The sequence below is a fragment of the Theropithecus gelada genome, chromosome 9 (assembly GCF_003255815.1).
Source record: "Theropithecus gelada isolate Dixy chromosome 9, Tgel_1.0, whole genome shotgun sequence".
Taxonomy (NCBI): Eukaryota; Metazoa; Chordata; class Mammalia; order Primates; family Cercopithecidae; genus Theropithecus; species Theropithecus gelada.
In genome coordinates this window covers 116,555,976-116,579,426 of record NC_037677.1, presented here as the reverse complement: position 1 = coordinate 116,579,426, position 23,451 = coordinate 116,555,976, and the positions used below count along the sequence as shown (strand labels likewise).

Sequence of the window (23,451 nt, the reverse complement as noted above, 5' to 3'; positions counted from 1 at the left end):
GTTCTCCAAATGAATGTGAACTTTCCCTCCTCCACACCCTCAGAGCATTTATTGGACTTTCTCAGAATATGGACTTTTTCCATATTCTGGTTACTGGAGGACTACTCTTCTCACCCCTTCTAGAACTAATGCCTTGAGAATTGTATGGTTAAAAGATGAATTTGGGTGCTGTATAAGAGGCACCTCCAAATAACAGTGGCTTAAACATGGTGGAAGTTTGTTTCTCGCTCACATAATGGTACAGCTGCACAGTGTGGGGCTGGAGGGAGGCTCTGCTCCACAGTGTTATGCAGGGATCAAAGCATCTCCCATCTGTGGCTCTGCCATCTCCAGAGGACTGCCTTCAGCTGTCCACAATGGCTCAATGCCTTGTAAGGGGTAAAGGTGGAAAGGAAGGGCAAGCCCCTGCCTTTTAAAGACAGAACCAAGTTAAAAGTTCTGTTATTATAATACCAAAGAAAGGGAGAACAGATAATGAAAGGAAATTAGCCATCTCAAGTGGCCACGCCTTAGGAAACACGTTCAGAATGATGTTATATGCATGCAGACGTTTCTTCATTTAACAAAGATGAATAAAAATGCCACCATATTTCAGATCCAATGCAAGGCATTGATAAACAATGGATGAATAAATGAATGAGTCCCTTTTTCGGAAAAGCAATACGGAGGTAAGGCCATGAAAATTTCATGAGGGCAAATAATTTAAAAGATGGACACAAGTAATTTCTTCCCATAGAAGGTTGTAGATACTAACAGATATATTTTAAACTGAATTTTTTGTGGCTTGCTGAAAAATATGGAAAATCAATTATAAAGAAAGTAAACAAATAGCCCTGATTTATCAGGCTATGCTGCCACCAGCAAAATATATTCCAGAGTCTCAGTCCTGAATTTTTACTTTGATGACTTTTTGTGTATTTTATTCTGAAATATATTTTTATTTTTCCCTACACACAAAAAAACACACAAATTGTCACTTGTTGCATTTAGACAAATACATGGGTCCAAAATTGAATTCCTTCTGTGTCTTGTATAAGATAAACACTCAGGAGATTTCACCTGGGAGAGGTGCCAAAAGTCCAATTCCAATTTATTATGATTTCTAAATAATACATAAACCACCACATAAAGCCTTTAATAATAATGTTGGTTGAGCTGCCACTGGAATGCATCACTGTTGTCAGACATAGACATCACCAACTCAGCTTTTCTCATTTCCCAAATTCCATTAAGATTCATCTCCACCATCTTCCCAGATGGTGCCATCACCCTCTCCACCTTTTCCCACCATAAAAAAAGTCCAACAAATGTTTTGCACTTAGTATTTTAACTAAAGTGCCAATAGTAATATGAATAGTAATACTAAAGCATAAACTTTTTAAATTCAAATGTTGAGAGATGGTGAAAGTTTTGCACTGAATTCAAGTGAAGTTGTATTTAATTAGAGTAAGGTTTTCAGAACTTAGGCTTTAGGTTTCAAAGAGGCAGAGGTAGGTCTTGGGAATTTATATTTGCTTCCCCCATGCTGTTAACTTGTGATGTTTTTCTTTACATTCATTGCTCCTAAGAACCCTGATTTAATTTCTCGTTTCCCTCCTTGGCACACAGATCTGCTATATTTACACACTGCTATTTCCCAGAGAACAGCTGCTATGCCCAGTCCAACAGCTTTCTTTCCTCCAAATGCATTGGGCTTAATAAAAAGGAGTAATTCCTAGGTAGCAGTAAATTCCTTAATAAAAAGGAATAATTCCTAGGCAGTACGACTTCCCCATCTAGGGGAAACGAAGCATTGTCCCTCAGAAAGAATTTTGCAATCCTCATTTTATGTAACAGAATTCAATACACATTTATTTAGCTATTGCAGAGAAAGTACTTGGCAGTTGGTCTGGCATATAGTTACTATTTGCTTAAAACTTACTATAATGAAGGCAAAATTCTAAGTCCACTGAGGAATACTGCAACTCACCAGTTTATTAAAAATACTCAAAGATCATTAACTATCCATTTATTCATTAACATATATTTATGGAGCAAGTACTAAGTGCTAGACATCAATCTGTTTCCAAAACAAACATGGCCCCTACTTTCACGGATCTTCCAAGGTAGTGGGAAAGGCAGACAACCAAACAATAGCGCAAATGAATGTAAAACTAATTGTCAAATTGGAAAAGTGTTACAACTCGTATAAAGCCTGTGTCTCTGTGGTTCAATTTCCTAGCACGGTCACAGTCAAAGAAACACAATCTACCAAATAAAACTACTTTCAGTAGGGTTCAGGTCTCTGTCAAGGTCATGGAAAAACAAGTCAAGACTGAGAAACGGTCACAGACCAGGAGACTGGGGAGATGTGAAAACTAAATATAATGCACCGCCCTGGATTGGAACAGGAAGAAGATATGAATAGAAAAACTGGTAAAACCAAATAAAATCTGGAGTTGGATTAATGAACTATATAGTTTGGTTACTGAAACTAACCAAAGTCAGTTTCTCTGTTTTGACAAATGTGACATGGTAATGTAAGATGTTAACAATGATGTAAATTGGGTAAGGGGCATATGGAAATCCTCTCTACTATCTTTGCAACCTTTCTGTAAATCTAAAATTATTTCAAAATAAGAAATTTTTTTTGAATTTTTTTTTGAGACGGAGTTTCGCTCTTGTTGCCCCAGGCTAGAGTGCAGTGATGCAATCTCAGCTGCCTCCCGAGTTCAAGCGATTCTCCTGCCTCAGCCTCCCAAGTAGCTGAGATCACAGTTGCCTACCACCATGCCCGGCTATTTTTCTGTATTTTTATTAGAGACGAGGTTTCACCTTGTTGGCCAGACTGGTCTCGAACTCCTGATCTCAGGTGATCCACCTGCCTCGGCCTCCCAAAGTGCTGGGATTACAGGCATGAGCCACCGTGCCTGGCCTAGAAATATATATATATTTTAAAAGCTTGTATCTTTATTTGAGTTCTCAAAAATTCATAATGGTAAATAACCATAGGCCATAGTAACACTTATAAAAGTCTCTGTTTGTGATTTATCTCTTAGGTTAATTATCTATGGCTTTGTAATAAATTAACCCCAAACTTAGCAGTTTGAAAAAACAAACATTTACTCTCTCAGTTAATATTATCCCACAGTTCTGATTATCATAAATCTGGGAATGCCTCAGCTTAAAGAATCTTCAAGGCTCAGCTGGGACTGGAGAATCCAACACAAAGCTCACTCATGTGGTTGTTGGCAGCCTCAGTTTCTTGCTGGTCATTGGCTGGAGGCTTCAGTTCTTCACCCTGTGACCTTCTCACACACAGCAGCCATCAGGCTGCTGACACACATGGCTGCTGGCTTTCCCCAAAGTAAGTGATCTGACAGAGCAAGAACACACGTGCAAGACGGAAGCCACAGTCCTTTTATGGCCTAATCTCAGAAGTGACAAACCATCATTTCTGCCATACTCCACTCATTAGAGGCAAGACACTATGTACAGCCTTACACACAAGGAAAGAGAAATTAAGCTCTGCCTCTTTAAGGAAGCAAAATCAAAGAATTTGGGGTTTTGTGTTGTTGTTTTGGTTTTGTTTTTTGGGGTTTGGTTTTGTTTTTTTCAGAAGGAGTCTAGCTCTGTCACCCAGGCTGGGGTGCAGTGGCGCAATCTTGGCTCACTGCAACCTCTGCCTCCTGAGTTCAAGCAATTCTCATGCCTCGACCTCCAGAGTACCTGGAATTACAGGCGCATGCCACTGCACCTGGCTAATTTTTTTGTATTTGTAGTAGAGACAGAGTTTCGCCACGTTGGCCAGGCTGTTCTCAAACTCCTGACCTCAGGTGATCTGCCGGTCTCAGCCTCCCAAAGTGCTGGGATTATGGGCATGAGCCACTGCATCTGGCCAAATAATTTGTTTTTAAAACTGCCACACCTCTACTCCCTCCAGTACTCCCACCAAAATCACACACACACAAAAAAAAAAGGTACAAAAACTAGCATAAAGTCACGAAGACAAGGAAATCTGAGAAGCCAGCAGCAACAAAAATCCAGAACCGGGAAATTAGGAAACTGAATCACACTCAGAAGATACAAGGAAGCCTAATTGTGAGCCAACAGTGGGGAAGCCAGGAGGCCACACAACCTGCACCTCAGAATCTCAGCACGTCACGCCAATCAGCAGCACCAGGTACTGCTGGGAATGGAGTGAAGGAGTAAGCTGACAATTCTAGGACTGGGTGGGAGTCTATTTAAGAAGCAGTTTTACACTAGCTTCGGCAGCACATACACTAAAATGGGAACAATACAGAGAAAATTAGCACAGCCCCTACACAAGGATGACACGCAAATTTATAAAGCATTCCATATTTTTTTTCTCCAATCAACATTGCAAGTGAAGTAAAGTCTGTTGAAGTGCACCATGAAGCTCTGAGTGAAGCTCTTCCTGGGGACAAAGTGGGCCTTAAGGTCAAGAATGTGTCTGTCAAAGATATTTGTTGTGGCAACGTTGCTGGTGACCGCAAAAATGATCCACCAGTGGACACAGCCAGTTTCACTGCTCAGGTGATTATCCTGAGCCACCCAGGCCAAATCGGTGCAGGCTATGCCCCTGTACTGGATTGTCACACAGCTCACGTTGCATGCATGTTTGCTGAGCTGAAGGAAAAGATTGATTGTTGTTCTGGTAAGAAGCTGGAAGATGGCCCTAAATGCTTGAAGTCTAGTGATGCTGCCATTGTTGATATGGTTCCTGATGAGCCCATGTGTGTTGAGAGCTTCTCAGATTATCGTCCGCCGGGTTATTTTGCTGTTTGTGATGTGAGACAGACAGTTGTCATGGGTGTCATCAAAGCAATGAACAAGAAGGCTGCTGGAGCTGTCAAGGTCACCAAGTCTGCCCAGAAAGCTCAGAGGGCCAAATGAATATCATCCCTAATACCTGCCACCCCAATCCTAATCTGTGGTGGAAGAACGGTCTCAGAACTGTTTGTTTCAATTGGCCATTTAAGTTTAATAGGAAAATAATGGTTAATGATAACAATGCATCATAAATCCCTCAGAAAGAAAGGAGAATGTTTTGTGGATCACTGCTTTTTTTTTTTTCACATGTAGCAGGTTTATTAGTTTTTAAAATTAGTACTTTTTAATGGAAACTTGACCAAAAAATCTGTCACAGAATTTTGAGGCCCGTTAAAACAATGACTTAATGAGGGAAAAGAAACAAAAAACAAAAATGTAGTTTTAGCATAAGTCCCTACTTCTCAGGTATAGGCTGGACCTAGTGATGTCCTTCCAAAGGACATAGTATGAAAGGAGGAAACAAAAGGGTAACTTTACAGTAGAGAAACCTGACAAACACCATTTCAGCTGGGAGATCAAGGCCAACATGGACAGTCATAAGTCAACATCATCAATCATGATATGATGAAAATGGCATTTTAGGCCTGGCACAGTGGCTTACACATGTAATTCCAGTACTTTGGGAGGCTGAGGTTGGAGGATCACTTGAAGCCAGGAGTTCAAGAGCAGCCTGGGACACATAGCAAGACCCTATCTCTACAAAAAGTTTTTAAAATTAGCCAGTTTCAGTGGCACACCTGTAGTCCTTGCTACTCGGGAGGCTGAGGTGGGAAAATTGCTTGATTTGATCCCAGGAGCTCAAGGCTGCAGTGAGCCATTGTGCCACCGCACTCCAGCCTCGGCAACAGAGTGAGAGTCTGTCTCATATTAAAAAATAGTTGGGGGGTGTATTTCATCTCTGGGGTCTTCCTCCCAGTAACCCATAACCTCGTTCTTATTGTGGAAAAAAGATCAGATAAATTCCAGTATAATAGCAGGACATCCTACAAAATACCATCCCAGTATTCCTCAAAACACTCAAGGTCATAGAAAACAAGGAAAGTCTTAGAGACTGTCATAGCCGAAAGGATGCTGTAGACACATGACAGCTAAATGTAACGCAGTTTATCCCAGATGGGATCCTGGAATAGAAAAAGACATTAGGAAAAAACTAAGAATATAAAAATAAACTATCGACTTTAGCTAATAATAATGTATATATATTTGTTCATTAATTATAACAAATGTGTCTCACCAATGTAAGATGCTAGTAATAGAAGAAACACTTTGGGGTATATGGGAGCACTCTGGGGTACATGGGAACACTCAAGTCTAAAGCCATTCTAAAAAGAAAAGGTATTTACGAAGAAGTAGGCTTTTCCCAACCAGCTGCCTCCCAGCAGATGCCTCTCTCCGATCCTGGCAGAAAACAGGTTTAGTCACTGGAGTGAGGAAAACAGACCAACGCAGCAACCGTAGCTGAGGGGCAGGGTACGCTACTTGAAATGTTAGATTAGGGCCGGGCGCGGTGGCTCACGCCTGTAATCCCAGCACTTTGGGAGGCCGAGGCGGGCGGATCACAAGGTCAGGAGATCGAGACCACGGTGAAACCTCGTCTCTACTAAAAATACAAAAAATTAGCCGGGCGCGGTTGTGGGCGCCTGTAGTCCCAGCTACTCGGGAGGCTGAGGCAGGAGAATGGCGTGAACCCGGGAGGCGGAGCTTGCAGTGAGCCGAGATCGCGCCACTGCACTCCAGCCTGGGCGACAGAGCGAGACTCTGTCTCAAAAAAAAAAAAAAAAAAAAGAAATGTTAGATTAGGTAAGATTTTACACGTGAATGTTCAAATACCAGCCCCACTCCCTGACTCTGAACCAGGGGAAACTCAATCTTCTACATTCCAAGGAGATTTAAAAATTCTTCTCTGACCAATCCCAGTGAAAAGACTGAAAGGTACTGAAACAGTGAAAGGACTTAGCCAGCTTGCTTTAGGCAGACAGTAAGAGAAGCGTCCCTCGGAGAACCTGCGACCTACCCCACAAGGGTTTACAACAGATGTTTTGTGCAGATAAAAGAACTTCACAGGGGTGCTTGCCGAGACGTGCCTGCGGGGGACGGGGGACGACAGACTACGGGCACGCATGCGCACTGAGGGGATTGGGGGGTGGCGCCACCAAAAACTTCCGCCTTATACAAATAGGGAACCCAGCTCATCACCTTGGATATATAAAAGCCCTTGAATTCAACTGTGAAGGGGCAATCAGGAACCTGCTTTCAGGACCCTGCTCTTTGCTGTGAACTTTCCCTTCACTTAACAAATTCTACTCCGCTCACTCTTCGATCTCCGTGTGCATAATTTTTTTCTGAGCGTGAGACAAGAACCCAGATCTGGCCAAGCAAAGCAACAGAAAAGTCATGCATCATTTGGAGAGGAGGAGAAATTCCCCCAGTGAAACAGCCCACGCTATGGTATGGTTTAAATTCAACAAGCCCAGTCCCACACATAGGGGTTTTTAATGTCTCAATCTTAAAAATAATTGCCAGGTGTTTGAGGAAAACCTTAACAAAAAGAGAATAAAAATAACAGAAAGCAATTGGAAAGAAACAGACACTACAAAGAGGAAAAAGTCTTCAAAGCTAGATTCAATTTTTTTCAGAGCAATAAGAGAATATATTATCCCAACGAAACAAGAATAGGATGCAATAAAATACAAACATTAAGAGAGAAAATATAGGCCAGGCCTGGTGGCTCATGCCTGCAGTCCTAGCACTTTGGGAGGCCGAGGTCAAAGGATCACTTGAACCCAGGAGCTAGAGACCAGCCTAGGCGATATAATGAGACCTTGTCTCTATGAAAAAAAAAAAAAAAAAATAGCCAGGCATAGTGGTGCACGCCTGTGGTTCAAGCTACTCAGGAGGCTGAAGTGGGAGGATTGCTTGAGCCTTGGAGGTCAAGGCTACAGTGAACCATGATTGCTCCACTGCACTATAGCTGGGTGACAGAGTGAGGTCCTGTCAAAAACAAAAACAAAAAAAAACAAGAGAGAGAGAAGGAGAAAATAGGGCTCCTGGAAACCAAATTTTTAGAAGCCAAAATGACAAACTTAAAATACAAAAAGACGGCCGGGCGCGGTGGCTCAAGCCTGTAATCCAAGCACTTTGGGAGGCCGAGACGGGCGGATCACGAGGTCAGGAGATCGAGACCATCCTGGCTGACACAGTGAAACCCCGTCTCTACTAAAAAATACAAAAACTTAGCCGGGCGAGGTGGCGGGCGCCTGTAGTCCCAGCTACTCGGGAGGCTGAGGCAGGAGAATGGCGTAAACCCAGGAGGCGGAGCTTGCGGTGAGCTGAGATCCGGCCACTGCACTCCAGCCTGGGCGACAGAGCGAGACTCCGTCTCAAAAAAATAAATAAATAAATAAAATAAAATACAAAAAGACAAAGGGATGAAAAATATTAGAAAAATAAGAAGAATAGTAGACCAGTCCAGGGGTTCTAACACTCAGATAATAGAAGTACCAGAGGGAGATTACAGAAAAATAAAAGAGAACCAAATTCACTTATTCATATTTCAAGAACATTTTTCAGAATTTAAAGAATAACTCTGTACATTGAGGTGGCCAACTGGCAGTGGATAAAAATAGATCCACATCTACTCATAAAATTATGAGATTTTGAAACACAGGAGACATGATTGAGCCAAGCAGTAATTCCGCTCTTTTTGTAGTGACTGGTTTAGGATCGGGTGTGCAGTGCAATTCTAACCAATGAGACATGAAGAGAAGTTTGCTTTGGCCTTTTGGAAATATTTATTTATTTTTTTTTTCTCTTCTTTTCTTTCTTTTTTTTTTTTTTTTAAGAGACAGGTTCTCACTGTTACCCACGCTGGAGTGCAGTGGTGTAATCTCTGCTCACTGCAACCTCCACTTCCCAGGCTCAAGTGATCCTCCTACCTCAGCATCCTGAGTAGCTGGGACTACAGGCGTGTATCACCATGCCCTGCTAATTCTTGTAATTTTTGTAAAGACAGGGTTTTGACATGTTGCTCAGGCTGGTCTTGAACTCCTGAGCTCAAGTGATCCACTCACCTCAGCCTCCCAAAGTGCTGGCATTACCGGCATGAGCCGCCACACCCAGCCTTTGGAAACTCAAACAGACTCTGGAAGACAGTCTTCCCTTTTTCTGTTTCTAGGCATCTAGAACTGCCTCAGCCATCTTTGAACCACAAAAGCAGCTTAAGAGGACACACATTTTTAAGTGGAAGAGTTAGGTCTTAAATCTACCTCCAAATCCCATGTTGTTAATTGTGCTCCTAGTCCACACTGAAAGACTTACCAGGGAAAAGGGCCTGATGAATGAATTGTACCTGGGGCTCCAATTTTTCACAAGTTTATATATCAAGGGCCTCCAATTAGCTCATGTCACTTTTCTGAAACCTCTGCAACTTGAATTTGAATATTCCTTAGTACCATTAGAAAGTAACCCTAGATCATATAAATCCTTGAACATCAATAGCCTGGAAGTCATAGTAACAGCACTTATTAGTTTAACCTACAATTCATTTAAAATGTCATCTTCTAATAACCAGATGGCTGATTAAAGCACAGTACCACAGAGGCCAGGGTCATGAATTGGAATCTCCAGGTATATACTAGTTTGCTTTAATCCTTCTACTGTCATAATCTCTACCACTAACTGCAACCAATAATCTTTCAATCATAAGAAGTCAGACTCTAAAATAAGAGGTGAGCATTATTGTGTGGCCAAAAAAAAAAAAAAAAAAAAAAAAAAAAGAAGAGGTTGAATTAAAAAAAAGAGGAAATAACTATTCAGGACAAAAAAAAAAAAAAAAAAAAAAAAAAAGAGGAGGTGGTTGAATTGGAGGTGGGGGGAATTGCCTATTCATGCCAAAAAAAAATAGTAATCACAACAGTGGTCAGAAAGCATCTTCTTTATAAACAAAGAAAAGCTATTGTGTTTTCCGATTCAGGCAATAGCTCCACTGTGTCTAACGGTATCAACTACCCACTACAGATTGACAACACCCAAATCAAATCTCTGCTCAGGTACCTCTCCTAAGTTCCAAGGCACATAGCCACCTGTCAAATCATCCCTATACACTTTATAAAATTAATCAGGGAAGAAGGGAGGGGGAGAAATGAAAATAAACCAAGCTTGCAGCACATTCAACATTAATCATGAGGTCAGTTTGCTCCTGACCACTTCTTCACAGTTGTTTGCCACCCATTGCCCCAGAATCACATAGACACTAGAATATAGTTCCTTTTAACTGCTCTATACATAACAACTTGAACTTGAACATTGTGAAATGTTGTTTTCCATTTCAGATATTCTTTCAGGTCCTGCATACTGATGAAACTACTGATGCCAGCTGGTCTGATGGACCCCAAAAGGAGTCAACTCACCAAAGAATGCAGTTTCCACATCTTGATGATTTCATCCCCCTTATCCTGCCCAATCAATGACTCCAATTTCCTAACCCCTTGCCCTCCATGATCTCCTTAAAACCCCAGCCCAGAACTCCTTGGAGAGATGGATTTGAGGGTCCCTCTCATCTCCTCACTTGGCCTCCCTGCAATCATTAAACTCTTTTTTCTCTGCTACAAACTCTTCTGTCTCCGTTCATTGATCAGTTACTGCACAGCTGGCATATGAATCCGGTGGTCCTGTAACACCTGCAACATATATCTCCTTCTAAATGTCCTAACAATATCTCAAACTCAACCTATTTAAAACACCTCCTAGATTGTGTGTTCTCCTTTCAATCTCAATGCATGACACCACCATTCAACAAGTTGCCCAAGCCAAAACTTGGAAACCATTCTCAACCACTCTCTGTCTCTGAACAACAGGTCTGTTATCCTTCTTTCTCAACATTTCTTCACTCTGACTCCCCCTCTGTACCCTAATTTAGGCATCCTTTTCCATTCTATTTCAACAGACTTCTAACTAGTCATTTGCTTCTAGTATCTTCTCTCTCCAATGTCCATGGTCATTAGTTATACTAAAATGCAAATCCAATGTGAGGAAGTGAAGGCAGGTGGAGAGGTAGGTATGGAGTCCATCATCTGGGCCATATGAGGTATGTGTGTTTCATTTTCTGATTAGGGAACCTCTAAGGGTTTTACTCAGGGGAGTGACATCATCATAAACTTTCTTTTGCCACTTAGTGGATGTAGGTTCTCATTGGTACTTAAATTTGTGTTTTTCTTATTGAGGTTGAGCATCTTCTCGTATACTAATTCATTTAGGCTTCCCGTCCTATAACTTTCCTATTATTCATATAATTCCCCTTTTCCCTTTTTCTTTTAAATGTGTTTCTTGTTTTTTCCCATGCTGACTTTTAGGTATTTTTCTCTACATTCTGGAAACTAATTTTTTCTCAGTCATAGATGTTGCAAATATATTTTACCAGCCATCACCTATTCATTTACATTGGTGATGGTGCTCACCTTTCAACATCACCCCTCCAAAAAGTATTTTTAATATATTCAAATCTATTTTTCCTTTATTATATATACTTTGAGGATCCTGTTTAAAAATATCTCCCCTGCCCAAGATCACAAAGAATAATCTACACTTTTTTCTATTAACATTGCACTTTTATCTTTAAATTCAGGTCTGTGTGTGTGTGTGTGTGTGTGTAAGACAGGGTCTCAGTCTGTCACCCAAGCTGGAGTGCAGTGGCTCAATCTTGGCTCACTGCAATCTCCGGCTCCAGGTTGAAGCAATTCTCCCACCTCAGCCTCCCAAGTAGCTGGGACTACAGGTGCATGCCAACACACTTGGCTAATTTTTGTATTTTTTGGTAGAGACGAGATTTCACCATGTTTCCCAGGCTGGTCTCGAACTCCTGACCTCAAGTGGTCCACCTGCCTTGACCTCCTAAAGTGCTGGAATTACAGGTGTGAACCACTGCTGGGCCCAAATTTAGGTTTGTAATCCACCAGGAGTTTACTTCTGGGTATGGCATGAGATGAGGATACAACTTTATTTTGCTCCAGATAATGGAGCCCATTTTCCTAAGATTATTTACCAAATATTCTCCCTTTCCCTATCTCTATAAAGTACCACATTCTCAAATATAGAGGTCTATTTCTAGATGCTTTTCTTTCCATTGGGCCTGTTTTTATAACATATGCCTGTATTTATAATAAATGTCAGTATCTGACAGTGTAAGTCTCATTTCTTTGGCCCCTTTTCCCAAAAATGTCTTATTCATGAAGTTTGATTCCTCCATCTAATTTGCAAAATCCATTTATTAAGTCCTCTAAAACGCTCAGACTTTTAATTGGAATGACACTGAATTTATAGACTAATTATGTGAGAATCAACCAGTGTTATAATGTTGTCATCCGTCCATAGCTCTTTGTTTATTTACATTTTATTTTATATTCTTTAATAGAGTTTCTAATTTTTCTTTATAAAAGTCTTCAGACTCTTTTATTACGTTAACTCCCAGAAAATTTATAGGCCTATGGAGCCTGGGGATTTTTGCTATTTTAATTTGTACCTTATTTTCTTTACATTTTATGATGAGTTATTTCTAGAGTAGAAGATACTATTATTAAAATTTATTTTGTACCTCCAAACCTGCTGAACTTTTAATTCTCTTTTTAGTTCTAATGGTTTAGTTACTCTCTTGGGTTTACTTTGAAAAGTCTCCTTCTATCTAAAAATAATAACAATTTTGTCTCTTCGATTTCATGTTAGTTCTGGCTTAGGTTCAGCTATATATAACAGAGCCCCCAAATAACAGTAGCTTAAGAAGATAGAAATTCATTTCTCTCTCATGTAAAAGTTAAGATGTAGGGAGTCCAGGCCTGGTATGAAAGTTCGACAGCAGCCTTGAGGTGCATCCTCATCCTCATGCTCCCATGTTGCTCCTGGCATCACATCCACGCAGGACCCACAAAGGAAACACCTCAGAAATTGCACACACAGCTCCTACTTACAACTCACTAGCCAAAACCCAGCTTTAGATCTTGAAAAATCATCTCTTCACTATTTGTTTTACTTTACTATTTCATTGATTTCTGCTTTTACCATTACTTCTTTTCTTCTTTCAAATTTACTCTATCCTGGTTTCTTGAATTGAAAGCTGAGCTCATTTCTTTTCCATCTTCCCTGTTTCTAGTTTTATTTACCACCATAAATTCCCCTCTTGGTACAGTTCTAGTTGCATCACATAAATATCACCATGTCCCACTTTAATTATCATCCAATCCTAAGAATTTTGTAATTTCTCCTTGTGGCAGGGCAGCTCCTGACTTGGCTCCAATGATCCTTGCCTCCTAGTATTCCTGCCCTTGTGTAACACCTCTCCTGGAGAGAGGGCTGGTCCTAGAGACTTGCTTCTAGAATATGACAAAGGTGATGAGATGTCAGTTCCCAGATTAGGTTATAAAAGACTATGAAACTCCACTTGCCAGCACACGCTCTCTTACTCACTCTGATGGAGCAAGGGGCCATGCTGGGACATCCACAGAGCAAGGAACTGTGGGCAACCTCTGGCCCACAGCCAGTAAGGAGCTGAGGCCCTCAGTCCAACAAGCAGCAAGGTTCTAAATCCTGCCAACAACCACGTGAATGGGCTTGGAAAAAGGTCCTTCTCCAAATGAGCCTTAAGATGACTGCAGGCTGGGTGCAGTGGCTCACGCCTGTAATCCCAGCACTTTGGGAGACTGAGGCGGGTGGATCACTTGAGCTCAGAAGTTGGAGACCAGCCTGGGCAACATGGCAAGACTCCTCCTGCCCTTCCCCATCTCTACAAAAACAAAAACAAAAAACAAAAAACACAGAAATTAGCCGGGCGTGATGGCATGCACCTATAGTCCCAGCTACTTGGGAAGCTGAGGTAGGAGGATGGCTTGAGCCCAGGAGAAGAAGGTTGCAGTGAGCTGAGATCTCACCACTGCACTCCAGCCTGGGTGACAAAGCCAGACCCTGTTTCAAAGAAAAAAAAAAAAATTACTGCAGCCTCAGCTGCCACCTTGACCCTGAGCCAGAGCATACAACTAAACCACACCTGAATTCCTGATCCACTGAAGCTATAAGATGTTTTATTTTATGCCACTAAGTCTTGGGATAATTAGTTGTGTTACATAGCAATAGATGATTAATATACCCCTGTATCTTCTTTAACCCAGGAATTAATTTTCAGTGATACATTTTTAAATTTTTAGTCATATAGGATTTGTCATTAGTCTTCTGTATTCTCTCTTGCTGCTGTAACAAACTACCACAAACTTAGTGGCTTTGAAACAACTCAAATTCATTATCTTACAGTTCTGGACACAGGTCTTACCGGGCTGAAGTCACGGCATGGGCAGGGCTGTATGTTCCTTTCTGGAGACTCTGAGAGAGAATTTGTTTCCTTGCTCATTCAGGCTGTTCCTTGCTGCGCTTGGCCTGAGATCCCCGTTTCCTTACTGGCTGTTTTGTTACAGCTGAGGACCACTCCCAGTTTTCAGAGGCCACCCACAGCCCTTGGCTCATGGGCCCCTCCCTCCATCATCAAAGCCAGCAACAGCAGGTCATGACTTGTTCACATTCCACCTCTCTGACCATTCTTCCATAACCGTGTCTCCCTCTGGTTACAGCTGGGAATGGTTATCCCCTTTTTAAGGACTGATGGGATTCAACTGAGCCCACCTGGATAAACCAGGCTACTCTCACCATCTCAAGACCCTTAACCTTAATCACATCTGCAAAATCACTTTTGCCATGTAAAGTAATATAGTCATGGGTTCTGGGAATTTAAGCGTGGACATCTTTGCAGGGCCATTATTCTTCTACCACATCTTCCAATACTGATTTGTAATTTAATTATATTTCCACCACAGGATATAGTTCAGATGAAGTCATTTCTTTCTTATTCACTGAGAATTCCTTTGTGACACAGATACAGTACACAAGTATTGTGCCGGTTCTGTGTTTGCTCAAAATAATATTTTTTTTTCTGAAATGTAAAGTTAAACTTCTCTCTGCTAATTTGAGATAAGTGATCACATTATTAAACACTTCCATATCCCTGGTCATTTTTTCTGCTTAATTTATCAGCTTTTGAGTATGTGTCAAAATCTCCAATTATAATTCTTGATTTATCTATCCTCTTAATTATTTCTGTTGTCATTGTTTTATTTATTTATTTTTTAGTAGATACGGGGTCTCACTATGTTGCCCAAGCTGGTCTCAAACTCCTGGGCTCGGGTGATCCTCCTGCCTCAGCCTCCCAGAATGCTGGGATTATGGATGTGAGCCATCATTCCCAGCCTCTCATGTTAATTCTACCACAGATTACTTGATATATTTCAGGGGTATAATATTAGGGGCAGGCATCTGTAATTGTTATATCTTCTTGGTCCATCATTCCTTTTATCAGCATGCGGCACCTTGCTTCATCTTTGCTCAGGTTGTTTTGCTGCTGCTGTGTTTCGTTTGCTGTAAATTTGTTTTGTCTGATAGTAAGATTACTCCCTGAGCTTTTTCTTGTTCACATCTGCCTGCTGCATCTCTTTTTGCACACTTATTTTCCGTTTACGTATATCCTTTTCTTGTAAGAGTGACTTGGTAGATCACACGTTGCTGGGCCCCAGGATCCCCTCATTTAGCCCATCAGAGAGTCTCTGAGTTTTGACGCGTACCTTTCTTTCACAGGGCTTCTGTTCCTCAGATGCCTTCTAACTGTTCCTCGGAGCTCTCCATTATTCCCTTAAGATTACCTATCCCTCGGGTAGGGATGGCTCCTTGGTAGAGAGGAAAGAGCCTAGGGTCTATGCCTCTCCAGGTGAGCTGGAGGTGAGAAGGCAGAGAACCTCTACATAGGCTTTCCAGGCTCAAGCAAATCTTGCCTGGGGGCCCTCTGGAGTGAACAGTGGTAGAGGTTCTGGTCTAGTGGAAGTGGGTACTCGATCAACCAGTGTGTTCACTTGCCTGCTTACTTAAGAGTTGCTGTAGATTGTAAGATTTTGAGCAAGCCAATTTCTGGGTCCAGCCATACAAGCCAAGGTTTCCAACTGCACTAGGGAGGGCCTCCCAGCTCCCACCAAGTTCACCCAGGGCAGTGTCAGAGACAGGCAAAGCCCTGAGTAAAACCCAGTTCAGTCCATTCTGGCCTTGATTTTCTCCCCTGCCCAACTCCAGACCCCCTGCCCCGGACCCGACGCTCTCCTTTCTCCAAAGCACTTAGGATCAGCTGCCAAGTGAGGCTTCGAGTGCATCACCCTCCCTGTCGCTTCTTGAGCATCTACAGGGTTGAGATGGGAAGAAGTTGGCTTCCTTGACTAGAAGATAAATTCTGAATAGCTTGTAACAGAGATTTGTTTTTCTTGCAAGAAACAGTAAAATTATTTATTGCCTATACAAGCTAATTTCATTTTGAGCCTCTCCTGTGGTCAGGCTGGTGGGAAAACACAAGCTCTTTATTTCCCATAGGTAATATATTCACATGGCTCAGAAATAAAAAATAAACAAAAGTGATAATGTAAAAATCTCCCTCCTATCTGCATATAAAACTGCTAATATTGGTTTCTTATGCATCTTTCCAGAGTTTCATCAAACATACACAAGTAAGGATAAAAATGTATTCTATATGCACACACACACACACACACACACTCTTATTTGCTCCCTTTTCCACAAAGGACAGCACACTGTACAGTCTACTCAGTATTTTGCCTTTGTTATTTCACTTCAAATGTCTGGTAGACCTTTCTCAACAAAGAGATTGAGCATTCTTCTTTACAGCTATACAGTATCCCCTGGTGTGGAGGACTATAATTTATCCAATCATCTCCCATTGATAGACATTGAGGTTATTTACAATCTTCTGCCATGACAAACAATGCTGTGTTGAATAACGTAGAGAGTTTAAACAACGGGGGAAATGTAAAAGATAGCGGAGGCATTTCACTATGTGTTTCCCAGTAATTTTTTTTTCCCTGCTGCTGTTTCTTCCTGCTGCATTTTTATTTTCCTGGAAGCCCAATGCTGATGCTTTATTTGCAGTCTGCACATTGTTCAGGATCATTTTAGCCATTGGAACTATACAGTAAAATAGAAAAATGTACGTTTGTGGAAGTCTTGAAAGTTAACAATAACAACTACAAATCTCACACTCATTCAGGGCCTTCTGCAGCCTTGAGCGCTCAGATAGCAGGCTGACGGGGATTTTGCAAGCTCAACACACGGTGATCATCAGATTCAGACACCTCCCTCCTGTCACAGCAGACTAAGCAGCACAGGGTGCGCTGGTCAGGCCACTCCAGAGCTTCTGACACCATGAAAGGTACACAAAGAGTTTTTTCACAGTGATCTATAGCTCTCAAAAACCCACTGGCATTAATACCCAAAAGAATTGAAAGCAGAAAACTCTGCAAGATATTTGTACAACCATTTCTTTCTTTCCCATCTTTTCCTTCCTCCCTCCCTCCCTTCTTCCCTCCCTCCCTCCCTCCCTCCCTCCCTCTCTCTCTCTCTCTCTCTCTCTCTTTTTTCTTTCTTTCGACAGCATCTCCCCTTGTTGCCCAGGCTAGACTACAGCAGCTTGATCTCAGCTTACTGCAGCTTTAACCTCCTGGGCCTCAAGCAATCCTCACAGCTCAGCCTCCCAAGTATCTGGGACTATAGGTTGTGCCACCACACCTGGCTAATTTTTCTGTATTTTTTTTTTGAGAGATGGGGTCTCACTTTGTTGCCCAGGCTGGTCTCAAACTCCTGGGCTCAAGTGATCCTCCCTCCTTGGCCTCCCAGCGTCCTGGGTTTACAGGCATGAGCCACCACATGGGACCTGTACACCCATTTCGTAATAGTATGATTCACAGTGGCCAAGGAGCGAAGGCCACTCAAATGTCCATTGGCCAATAGATGGATAAACAAAATGTGGTGTATAATACAATGGAATATTATTCATCCTTAAAAAGAAGGGAAATCCTGACACATGCTACAACATGAGCCTATCTTGAGATGATGCTACGTGAAATAAGCCAGTCACAAAAGGACAAATGCTATATAATTCCACTTATAGGAGGTACCTACAGTAGTCAAATTGATGGCAAAAGAAGATGGAATGTTGGTTTCCAGGGACTGGGGGAAGGGGAAAGGGAGAGTTACTGCCTAATGGGTACTGAATTTCAGGGTTTTTTGTTTTGTTTTGAGACGGAGTTGCACTCTTTTGACCAGGCTGTAGTGCAGTGGCACGATCTCAGCTCACGGCAACCTCCGCCTCCGGGGTTCAAGCAATTCTCTGCCTCAGCCTCCTGAGTAGCTGGGATTACAGGCGCCAACCACCACACCAGGCTAATTTTTGTATTTTTAGTAGAGACGGGATTTCACCATCTTGGCCAGGGTGGTCTTGAACTCCTGACCTCGTGATCCATCCACTTCGGCCTCCCAAAGTGTTGGGATTACAGGCATGAGCCACTGCACCCGGCCAGAATTTCACTTTTGCAAGATGAAAACAATTCTGGAGAGGGATGGTGGTGATGATTACACAACTATTAGCATGTACTTAATCCCATTGAACTGCCTACACCTAAAAATGGTTAAGATGTGTATTTACCACAATTTTAATTTTTTTAACAGAGTAAAAAAATAAACATTGGCAGTACCTTGGTTAACATCAGTCTTTCTGTATAAGCAGCCATATGCAGAGCCTTCTCTGATTGAATCATTTTTCTCCCTAATCCATTTCTCCACAATCAGAGAAGAGAGTTGTACAGAAAAGATCTCATCGTGAGGATGATATTAGTGAAAGTACAAGTTCGTATTAATCAGGCCCCTACTGAGCCAGGCACTAAGCTAAGCTCCTTACTTTATCTCATTGAATCCTTATTAAAGCTCTGCAAGGTCAACATTATCTGCATTTTACAGATGAGAAAACTAATGCTCAACAATGCCAAGAAAAACAGCTGAAAGCTATTAGCACTAATGAGAGAAAGGAGTGGGGCAGATGGACATGCTACCAATGGGAAGTCACCAGTACTTTCCTAGGTACGAACAATAACAAACTTGAAATTGTTTTTTAAAAGTCCCACTCAGGCCGGGCGTGGTGGCTCAAGCCTGTAATCCCAGCACTTTGGGAGGCTGAGGCGGGCTGATCACGAGGTCAGGAGATCGAGACCATCCTGGCTAACACAGTGAAACCCCGTCTCTACTAAAAAATACAAAAAAACTAGCCGAGCGGGGTGGCGGGTGCCTGTAGTCCCAGCTACTCGGGAGGTTGAGGCAGGAGAATGGCGTGAACCCAGGAGGCGGAGCTTGCAGTGAGCTGAGATCCGGCCACTGCACTCCAGCCTGGGCAATACAGTGAGACTCCGTCTCAAAAAAAATACATAAATAAATAAAATAAATAAAAGTCCCACTCAACAACTAAAACCACAAAACATTGGGAAAAGGGCTGGAAAAATCTAGTTGAGAAATGTAAATAGGAGAGGGATTAGGATGAGAGAGGGAAGAAATTCACCTTTTACCTGGTGTATCTCTGTATAGTTTGAATTTTTACAATTGTTTTTGTAACAACAAAATCTTAATATAAAAGTGAGGTTAAGAAAATTGTCCAGAGTCAATATCTGAAAGTGAATTGGTCTAAATTCAAAGGCTAATCCTGGCCAGGCGTGGTGGTTCACGCCTGTAATCCCGTCACTTTGGGAGGTTGAGGCAGGCGAATCACTTGAGATCAGGAGTTTGAGAACAGCCTGGCCAATATGGCGAAACCCCGTCTCTACTAAAAATACAAAAAATTAGCCAGGCACAGCGGCGCACGGCTGTGGTCCCAGCTACTCTGGAGGCTGAGGCGTGAGAATCACTTGAACCTGGGAGGCAGAGGTTGCAGGGAACCGAGATCACACCACTGCACTCCAGCCTGGGCAACAGAGCAGGACTCTGTCTCTAAATAAATAAACAAACAAACAAAGGCCATTCTTTTATGTTCTGCCATCCTAGAATCCACCCAAGACGACTGCTGGCTGGTGCCACGTGTCATCCTGAGAGGACACACACGTTAGAAGGACATTTTTGGATTACAAAGCCAGAAGGAAAAGACTTGGTTGGATGTCTCCTTCAGTAAAGAGACATTGTGGGCGTTTTCTGTTTGCTTTTGCATTTGTTTTTGTTTCGCTTTGTTTGTTTTGGAACTGAGTCTTGCTCTATTGCCCAGGCTGGAGTGCAGTGGTGCGATCTCGGCTCACTGCAACCTCTGCCTCCCAGGTTCAAGCGATTCTCCTGCCTCAGCCTCCTGAGTAGCTGAGTAGCTGGGACTACAGGCGTGCAACACCATGCCTGGCTTATTTTTTTGTATTTTTAGTAGAGATGGGGTTTCACCGTGTTGGCCAGGATGGTCTCAATCTCCTGACCTCGTGATCCGCCCGCCTCGGCCTCACCAAAGTGCTGGGATTACAGGTGTGAGCCACCACACCCGGCCGTGTGTGTGTTTGTTTTCTAAAGATTATCATCAAAATGAAAACACAAAATTCACATTCCCATGGGGGCTCAGTGACCCACCCGCATGCCGCGTTCAGTCTCGTGTGAATAGAATCCCTCTAGAAGACTCCCTGATTTGGGAGCTTTTCGAGCCAGGGTAACCGTGTGTACCTGGGGCAAGGGTGATGGGATTGTGCTTTACACAACTGAATGGCGCCCCCTGGACGACAGCTCAATGCAGAGCTGCTGCTCTCGGCTCAACTTCCCGCCTGATTTCCCCTGCACCTTCTTCCGGGTCGAGCCCCCAGGTACTGGCCCTTTGGCTTGGATTCAGTTTTCCCCCTGCCTAGGATCCTTCAGTGACACTGTCCACCTGCACCCCGCCCGTGACTTCTGCTTCCCCTGGGCACTGAGCCTTGGAGCTCTGGACTTCCCCAGCGACAGACCACACTCCAGGAACTCAGACCAGGGGCAGCGCTTCAGGCCTCCACGTTTTTGAGGGCTCCAGGCAGTTTCCTGAGGGTGTTTCAGAAAAAAAACATCACTTGCATCCGGAGAGTCACATTCCCTTGGGAGACTCCCTCTCACTTTACCCCTAGTATCCTTCCAAATCCTGGGCACTTTACAAGTCCCTATGGCAATGCATGCATGGCCCGGAACTCCCAGTCAACTGTCACTCTCGTGCTCTCTCTCTCACTCATTCTCTCCCTCCCTCCTTCCTTCATGGCTGTGCTATTCCCCACACCAAGATTCCTAGCCCACTAGGCATGCACATCTCTTGTATCAATTCATTTTCTTTTTTTTTTTTGAGACGGAGTCTCGCTGTGTCACCCAGGCTGGAGTGCAGTGGCGTGATCTCGGCTCACTGCAACCTCCGCCTCCCGGGTTCAAGCGATTCTCCTGCCTCAGTCTCCCAAGCAACTGGGACTACAGACATGTGCCACCATACCTGGCTACTTTTTTTATTTTTAGTATAGACAGGGTTTCACGATGTGGCTAGGCTGTTCTCCATCTCCTGACCTCAGGTGATCTGCCCATCTTGGCCTCCCAAAGTGCTGGGATTACAGGCGTGAGCTACTGCGCCCAGCCCATTTTCCATATAGCAAATTCCTCCGTGCAGTGGAGTTTCTCTAACAATATAATAACAAGCATTTGTAAAGCACTCTTGCATACCTTGCTTTATTTGGCCCTTTCATGTGATCTGTCCAAATGAGCCGTCTACACAATAACTTGGGTAATAATACCTAGCATTCTTGAGCACTGACTGTGTTCCAGACAATGAGCTAAAAAGCACTTTATTATCCTCAAACTGTCTTTCTTCGGAGGTTATTATTATCCACATTTCATAAATGAGGACACATGCTCAGAGGTGGTAAGTAACTCTCCCAGCGTCACACAGCTAGTAGGCGATGCAGCCTGGATTCAAAGCCAGGTCTATAGACCTTGAAGTTCTTTCTGTTACACTGTAGCTCAGGTAAACATGTGACCATATTTACAAATGCCAATACATGGTGAAGGGGGAAACAGAAAAGCTATAAAATTCAATAGTGAATTCAGAAGCACATAAATCTGGACAAATGACCTTCCCTTCCTCCCTGGAACTGAGGAAGTCCCTGTATTACAATCATCAATGCCATTTATTCAGCGTCTCTCCGGTGCCAGTCCTAATGGCTTCATGTGTAATTTTTCTTACTAGATGTGTGATGGTAATCAAGTCTCCTGACTTCCCTTACTCCCAGTTTTGTCATGTAAAATAAGAAGACAATGCCTGCTCCTGCACTGTTATGAGAAGTGACAGAGATGAAGCATGAATAGCACTCGGGACTGGGAGGAGCAGCAATCATGACTGTAGCGAGGACTGTGATCGGGGTCAGAAAACATTCTACATGGACCTTCCTAGGAGGCAGGCAGCCTTCCCAGAAGCACCCTACCCCCCCTAGCCAGCTGTGTCCCCAACAGCACCGGCCAAGACTGAGTACGTGGCCATCCCTGGGCCATCCCTGGTAAAGGGACAAGTGCCATGCTTAGGCTAGTCACATGGAGTGGAAGAACACAGGCCAAACAGACAACATTCTTTTTAAATAAATTTCTTTTTATTTATTAGTTTAGAGACAGGGTCTCACTCTGTCACCCGTACTGGAGTGCAGTGGTGCCATCATGGCTCACTGCAGCTTGGACCTCCACGGCTCAAGCCATCCCCACCATCTATCTCAGCCTCCCAAGTAGCTGGGACTACAGGTGCGTGCCACCACGTCTGGCTAATTTTTCAAGTTTTTTTGTAGAGACAGAGTCTTGCCATGTTGCCAAGACTGGTCTTGAACTCCTGGCTCAAGCAATCCTCCCTCCTTGGCCTCCCAAAGTGCTGGGATTACAAGCATGGGCCACTGCACCTGGCCCTTTTAATTTTTTTTTAACTTAAGCCCCTCCAAAAATATTAAAAGGGATCTAATCCATAACCTCCAGTGATATTTCTCAAATCCCCATTTCACACCACCCCAACTTCTCCAAAGTCCCTCAGAAGACCCCTCCTCCTAAGGCTCTTCCTCTACTGCCAGCCCTTAGAGGCCCTTTCCCCTATGATCTATATTGACTTGGCCTCTTCTAATGACAGCTTTCTTTCTTCCCTCTGTCTCCAGTCTGGTCTTTCTCTGCTCAACTATGGGGTGGTCCTTGACTCCTCTCTCCCATCCCAAACCCAGTTGATCAGAAAACCCTCCAGCCTCTACCTTCAAACTAGGTCCAGAATCCAGCCACGCTTCACCCTTTCCCTTCTACCATGGAGGTCCAGGTCACATCATCTCTCACCTGGGCTTCTGTAAGGGCCTCCTCTGTAGCCTCGTCACTCCCACCCTTGCCTTTTAGTTGAGGCTGGGACGTGCCATCCTGGTCAACTCTTCAAACAGAGGTATTCATTTCCCCAGCTTCCAGAAGTGTCACCTGCCAATGGCACTCAATAGAGTCCCTTCAGGAATTTCCCTCTTAGGGAAGGGGCTGGGTTTAGGAGAAGAGTTGCCTGGCTGAGCTCACATCCCCTTTCTGGGAGCAGCCCACATGCTATGACTGGTCGAGGCAGGGGTATCAAGTCCAGGTCCCTCGCCTCCATTCGGGACATCTCTGAAAAGCCATCCCATTGGGCCTCTGCTGCAACTGCCACACTTAGGCCTCTGCCCAATCCTGCCTCCCTCACTCCCCGGC

General features: G+C 43.3%; 1 non-coding gene and 1 pseudogene across 1 annotated transcript; both read left to right on the top strand.

The window, feature by feature from the left end:
- The window catches only part of LOC112631081, a 35,789-nt pseudogene extending 30,893 nt beyond the window's left edge, over positions 1–4,896 (top strand).
- Positions 4,234–4,345, top strand: LOC112632342. The gene has a single exon (XR_003121383.1). It is a non-coding gene; the product is annotated as a U6 spliceosomal RNA (small nuclear RNA).
- Positions 4,897–23,451: the final 18,555 nt, after the last annotated feature.